Source organism: Macaca fascicularis, chromosome 10 (genome assembly GCF_037993035.2).
Source record: "Macaca fascicularis isolate 582-1 chromosome 10, T2T-MFA8v1.1".
Lineage (NCBI taxonomy): Eukaryota > Metazoa > Chordata > Mammalia > Primates > Cercopithecidae > Macaca > Macaca fascicularis.
This window is the reverse complement of record NC_088384.1, coordinates 105,163,182-105,170,404: the sequence shown is the minus strand read 5'-3', so window position 1 is coordinate 105,170,404 and position 7,223 is coordinate 105,163,182.

Here is a 7,223-nt window from a genome sequence, read left to right as displayed (position 1 = left end):
CCAAGCTCAGGCTGATCTTCCTGCCTCAGCCTACTCAGTAGCTGGGACTACAGGCATGTGCCATTATGCCCAGCTAATTATGAACTTTTTTTCATAGAGATGTAGTCTCACTGTGTACCCAGGCTGGTCTCAAACTCTTGAGGTCAAGCAATCCTCTCACCTTGGGCTCCTAGAGTGCTAGGAGGAGGCATGGGTCACTGTGCCTGGCCTACGATGGTTTTTTAATTTAAAAGTAATTTGGAAGTTGCCTACAAGCCCCGTATCCAATCATAATTTTTTTTTTTTTTTTTTTTTTTTGAGACGGAGTCTTGCTCTGTCACCCAGGCTGGAGTGCAGTGGCCGGATCTCAGCTCACTGCAAGCTCCTCCTCTCGGGTTCGCGCAATTCTCCTGCCTCAGCCTCCCGAGTAGCTGGGACTACAGGCACCCGCCACTTCGCCCGGCTAGTTTTTTGTATTTTTTTTTTAGTAGAGACGGGGTTTCACCGTATTAGCCAGGATGGTCTCGATCTCCTGACCTTATGATCCGCCCGTCTCGGCCTCCCAAAGTGCTGGGATTACAGGCTTGAGCCACCGCGCCCGGCCTTTTTTTTTTTTTTTTTTTTTTTTGAGACGGAGTCTCGCTCTGTAGCCCGGGCTGGAGTGCAGTGGCCGGATCTCAGCTCACTGCAAGCTCCGCCTCCCAGGTTTATGCCATTCTCCTGCCTCAGCCTCCCGAGTAGCTGGGACTACAGGCGCCCGCCACCTCGCCCGGCTAGTTTTTTGTATTTTTTAGTAGAGACGGGGTTTCACGGTGTTCGCCAGGATGGTCTCGATCTCCTGACCTCGTGATCCGCCCGTCTCGGCCTCCCAAAGTGCTGGGATTACAGGCTTGAGCCACCGTGCCCGGCCCCAATCATAAATCTTAACGTGTCTTCCATCCTTCCCCAGGTAGCTCTATCACGACCTTACCTACAGTGCACACACTGGCTCCATCAGTTGTCAGGCAAGCTTTGAGGTGTGCCTGGAGCTCTGATTTTTGAGGTGTGCCTGGAGCTCTGATTTTGCTTGGTCCCCAGAGCTTGATGGGACACAGGCAGGATCAGGTGACAGCCCCTTCTCTTCAGAGCTGGGCTGCTCCAGTCTGGCTGGTGGTTGTCCCCACTCCTTAGAATGCAGTAGCGGCTTCACTAGGAGTCTCTTTCTGACCCTGGATGGATTAGCAAGCAGCTGATGCCCCTTTCGAATAAGGATCTCTACTAAGGGTCTGTCAGCATCCTGTGTGTCACTTCTTCAGACTGTGTTCTTTGTAGGATTTGCCTTTTTCAGTCTATTTGTGATGGCTGCCAGAAGACCTCCCAAGGCAGATGGCCTGAGATTCTCTGTAGTTTGGAAGTCACTTGGCCCTTTTGCTGTGCTAACCTCTGATGGGTGTCTGCGCTGTATGCAGAGAATATGCGCACCTGGTGGGTGGTTGAAAATGTGCTGGCAACTTTGTAATGTGTGCCTGAAAATTCTGAGTCTTAGTAAGTTTCTTTCCTGGTTCCTTGGATTTATGAACAAGAAAAATGTAAACACGGTTGAAGGCTGAATCAAACTTCAGCTGAGAAAACCGGAAATGCTTAGAACTTTTGCAGCCCAGGGACCACACTATTTTTGGCCCAGCAAGGCCCACGGTTCCCGGGGTGATGATGCTCGGCCCCATGGGCCCTAATTACCACAGCTGATCTTTTTTCTGCCACCTCTTGCGCAAAAGCAAAGCTGCCAGAGTTTCAATCCCGGCTTTATCCAGCTGTGAGATTCGGTAAGTTTCTGTACTTCTCAGGAATAAAGAGTGTGAACCTGTTTGATTCTCAAATCAAAGCCTGCATGAATGGTATTTAGGCACTGTTTTGGGGTAGGGGTCATTGAGGGGAAAGAAGCAGCACACTAGAAAAACGAACTACTTAAGAACAACAAGGCTAATAGGCAAAAAGCAATGAATCAAGAAAACAAACATCATGTGGTATTCTAGGCTGAGCATATGTTTATCTCCTACAATGAGAGGCCATTAATGACAGCAAAGAGGAGGGGGAGGGCAGCAGCAGGGAGTTTCTGACACAGGAAAGTGGATACACATGAATCCTGAAAGGTGACCTTGCAAAGTGGAAGTCAGGGCCCTAAACACCAGCGGGACAGACCAGTAGGGATAGGAGCCCATCTGCCCAGGAACACCAGAATGGAGAGGCCCCAATGGGAGCCCTAGCAGCCTACCAAACCAAAAACTGTTTTGGTTCACGAGCCAGGACTGTAAAAAGAACATCCAGGGGCATGTAATACCCAGGATGACAAAGCTAATAAAAGTCCAGAAAAACCACCACGAGAAAGGATCCAAACACAAGTTAAAATGGGGAATGCCTTTGAGCAACTGATGAAATATGAGAGGCAAACTCTATTCCATTTGACCTTAACCTTATGAACATTCATTCTCTCTGGAGGGATGCAGAAGTCAAGACATGGGGAGGGGGAAATGTAATCTTTGCACACTGCTTGACACAGCACTAAGCCCAGTTTACACTGTCATAAAAAGTATTTATCAGCTTCAGCTTTTAAAAGGGAACTACAGATAATGCACAGAAAACTGGAAACACCATCTCCTTTAACAATGTGAAAGTGAAAGCAGAACCCACCAGTTAGCAAGCCTGAGAGGCAGAGGGGTGGGGACATATCTTCGTTGTCAATGCTGAGGATTCAAGAGACATTGACAAAGATGATTAAATATTTTTAAAAAACAAAATGCTATTACAGATGCTCCTCAACTTATGATGGGGGTCACATCCTGATAAGCTCACCATAAACTGAAAATATCGTAAGTTAAAATGCATTTAACACACTTAACCGACCCACTATCCTAGTCTGTCCTACTTCAAACACGCTCAGAATGCTTACATTCACCTACAGTTGGGCAAAATCATCTAACACAAAGCCAATTTAATAATGAAGAGTTGAGGCCAAGCCAGTAATCCCAGCACTTTGGGAGAGTCAGGTAGGCGGCTCACTTGAGGTCAGGAGTTCGAGACCAGCCTGGCCAAGATGGTGAAACCCCATCACTACTAAAAATACAAAAATTATCTGGGTGTGGTGGAGGGCATCTGTAATCCCAGCTACTTGAGAGGCTGAGGCAGGAGAATCGCTTGAAACCGGGAGGCGGAGGTTGCAGTGAGCCAAGATGGCGCCACTGCACCCCAGTCTAAGTGACAACGGCGAAACTATGTCCAAAAAAAAAAAGTGTTGAATATTTCATGTATTGAATACTGAAGGTGAAAAACAGAATGGTCATATGGGTACTTTACAGTTTCTGCTGAGGATGTGTCACCTTCTTATCATAAAGTGAAAAAGCCCCTGGAACTTGCAACATTTGAAGCCAGGGACCACACTTTAAAACCTGGACGGTAGGAGTAGTAATGTAAACTAAATCCTTAATTTCATAGCAAGGGATTAACCGTTGTCTTAGGCCAGGTGCAGTGGCTCACGCCTGTAATCCCAGCATTTTGGGAGGCCAAGGTGGGTGGATTACCTGAGGTCAGGAGTTCGGGACCAGCCTGGCCAATGTGGTGAAACCCCATCTCTACTAAAAATACAAAAATTTGCTGGGCATAGTAGTGGGTGCCTGTAATCCCAGCTATTCATGAGGCTGAGGCAGGAGAATCATTTGACCGGGGCAGAGGCTGCAGTGAGCCAGAATCATGCCACTGCACTCCAGCCTGGGTGATGGAGAAAGACTCCATCTCAAAAAAAAAAAAAAAAAAAAAAAAAAAAAGACACCTATTAAGATGAATGTAATGGTGAAGAATTAAGGAAGAAACCCATAGGAGAACTATGGACAGCATTAGTTGCAAGTGGTGCCTCCAAGAGCGAAAGTAGGGGTAGGGTAGAAACTTGTTGCTCAGTTACAATCCCTGTTTATTATGACAATTTTACCACACGTGCTGGGTGCTGTGGCTCACGTCTGTAATCCAAGCACTTTGGGAGGCTAAGGTGGGAAGACTGCTTGAGGATAGAAGTTTGAGACCAGCGTGGGCAATGTAGCAAGGCGCTGTCTTTATTAAAAATAAGTAAACCCGGCTCAGCTGGACTTGGTGACTTATGCCTGTAATCCCAGCACTTCGGGCGGCCGAGGCAGGTGGATCATCTGAGGTCAGGAGTTTGAGACCAGCCTGACCAACATGGTGAAACCCCGCCTCTACTAAAAATACAAAAAATTAGCTGGGTGTGTGGTGCGCACCTGTAGTCCCAGCTACTTGGGAGGCTGAGACAGGAGAATCGCTTGAACCTGGGAGGTAGAGTTGCAGTGAGCCGAGATCGTGCCACTGCACTACAGCCTGGGTGGGAGAGTGAAACTCTGTCTCAAAAACAAACAAAAAAATAAAGTAAATTGGAAAGCAGCTATGCTTGTCACTGTACCACCAACGTGGCCAACATGATGAAACCCTGTCTCTACTAAAAATACAAAAATTAACCAGGCATGGTGGCAGGTGCCTGTAATCCCAGCTACTCAGAAGGCTGAGGCAGGAGAATTGCTTGAAACCTGGAGGCAGAGGTTGCAGCGAGCTGAGATTGCACCACTGTACTCCAGCCTGGGCAGGAGAGCGAGACTCCCTCTCAACAACAACAAAAAAGTTAAAGAAAAAAATGAATTTTACCACATGTATGTAATAGCTTGATTAAATGCCAATCTGATTATGCCTCAGAAGTAAGGAAAAAATACCATTTTTGCTTATCAAAATGGCAGCCAAAGAAATAATGCCCAGTGTAGGTAAAGGTGTGTTAAAGAAATTGACATGAACTTTGCACAAGAAAATTGGCTCAGTAATTCCACCTTCAGGAAATAAAGATTGATGCATAAAGATGTTCATCTCAAGTTGTCTACAAAATAAGAAAACCTCCAAGACATTCAACAATGGCTACAATTACATAATCTGGTAATGAAATATCCTAATGATAAATCACATATATCCACTGAATGTTTACCAAGTAACTACTGTTAAAAAAAAATTACAAAACTATATACAGAATGATCTCAAATGAACCAAAATGCTTAATGTAGGTTGGAATATGAATGATTTTTAATTTTTAAATATTTTTTCTGTATTTTCCAAGTTTCCCACAAAGAAAATACATTTAAAATAAAAACTCAGTGGCCAGGTGCAGTGGCTCACGCCTGTACTCCCAGCACTTTGGGAGGCTGAGGCAGGCGGATCACTTGAGGTCAGGAGTTTGAGACCAGCCTAACAAACATGGTGAAACCTTGTCTCTACTAAAAATACACAAGTTAACTGGGTGTGGTTGTGCGTACCTATAATTCCAGCTACTCGGGGCTTAGGCAGGAGAATCACTTGAAACCAGGAGGCGGAGGTTGCAGTGAGCCAAGATCACGCCACTGCACTCCAGCCTGGGCTGAGCAAGAATCCGTCTCAAAAAAATAAATACATAAAAATAATTTTAAAACTCAGTTATTTAAAAATCAGCTTGTTAAAAGACATGATTGAATACCATGGAGAATGAACGGACCTAGCTCTGATGAGAAACTTGGCAATACTTCCCTTCTGTAAAAACATCCTGGGGTGTGGGTGGGGCCGCCCATGCCCGGGCTCTTCCCCACAAAGCCTTCTCACCTCCCAGGGATGCAGCACGTTGGCTTGGCAAGTGTGCTCCCTAACAAACGCTTCTCCCAGCCAAGTCCTCCGCTCCCCCCGCAGCTTTTCCTGATGCGTGCTTACTCTGCATAAGTTCTCTGCTTGAGTACTCTACATGCACCATCTCATTCTTAACAACCACCTTGAAGGTGAGTAATACGCTCATTTTTCAGAAGAGGAAAATAAAGGCATAGAGGTCAAATAGTTTGCTCAAGATCACAGTGGTGTGCATCACCACTGAGCTACAGTCACTAAGGCTTGTGAAAGAACCACTCCAGCAGTTTCTGTCCACCATGTCCTAAAATCTTTAAAGCCAGATATAAAAACTGTCTTGGATGATTGAATAAGCAACTTCAGTAGAAGGCATTTAAAAAAAATGTCTGGTAATTAATGAACTGTGGTAAAGTAAGTAAATGTACTAGTCTTGCTGTTCAGTAACTATTTTAAAAGGCACACCATCTACTACTCAGCCTTTTGAACTGAAGAAGGAAAACGTCTGGAACACAATCTGAGTTTAATATGCTGAATCAAGCAGCCTCCAGAACGGTATCTGCTGGGCACTGACTCACTGTTCACAAGCAGCTTCAGCAAGAGCGAAGCCAAATACTTAAGGAGCTCACGTGAGTGAAAAACATACAGAAACCATCACCAGCAATTCCCTGTTGTCCATCCCAGACTTTCCACATAAGTTGTTTGTGGCTTAAAAATGGATTCCAGTAATATCTCAGTATCTCCACCAACGACCACTTAAGCCAAAGTAATAATGTAAAATGTAGTATTCCCATTACTGTGTCAAAACCAACGACAACAACAAAGCACTTAAATGAGTAGATGGTTCATAAGATAGCTTGAAATTTCTCACGCAACATTACAGAAACAACAAGTGGCCGGGCACAGTGGCTCAAGCCTTTAATCCCAGCACTTTGGGAGGTCGAGGCAGGCAGATCACGAGGTCAGGAGTTCAAGACCAGCCTGGCCAACATGGTGAAACCCCGTCTCTACTAAAAATACAAAAATTAGCCAGGCATGGTGGTGTGTGCCTGTAATCCCAGCCGCTCAGGAGGCCGAGGCAGGAGAATTGCTTGAACCTGGGAGGTGGAGGTTGCGATCAGCTGAGATCATGCCACTGCACTCCAGCCTGGGCAACAGAGACTCTCTCAAAAAAAAAAAAAAAAAAAAAGTAAGAAAAACCATTCGAGTGAAGTGCCTAAAATTAAAGATATCACCGGGCGCGGTGGCTCACGCCTGTAATCCCAACACTTTGGGAGGCTGAGGCGGGTGGATCATGAGGTCAGGAGTTCGAGACTAGCCTGACCAACATGGTGAAACCCCATCTCTACTAAAAATACAAAAATTAGCTGGGTGTGGTGGCGGATACCTGTAATCCCAGCTACTTGAGAGGCTGAGGCAAGGTAATTGCTCAAACCTGGGAGATGGAGGTTGCAGTGAGCTGAGATTGTGCCACTGCACTCCAGCCTGGTCAACAGAATAAGACTCCATCTTGAGGGGGGAGTGAGGGTTATTGATAACTCCTGTGAGAAATCACTTGAGCTGGAAGACGAAAGTTCCAG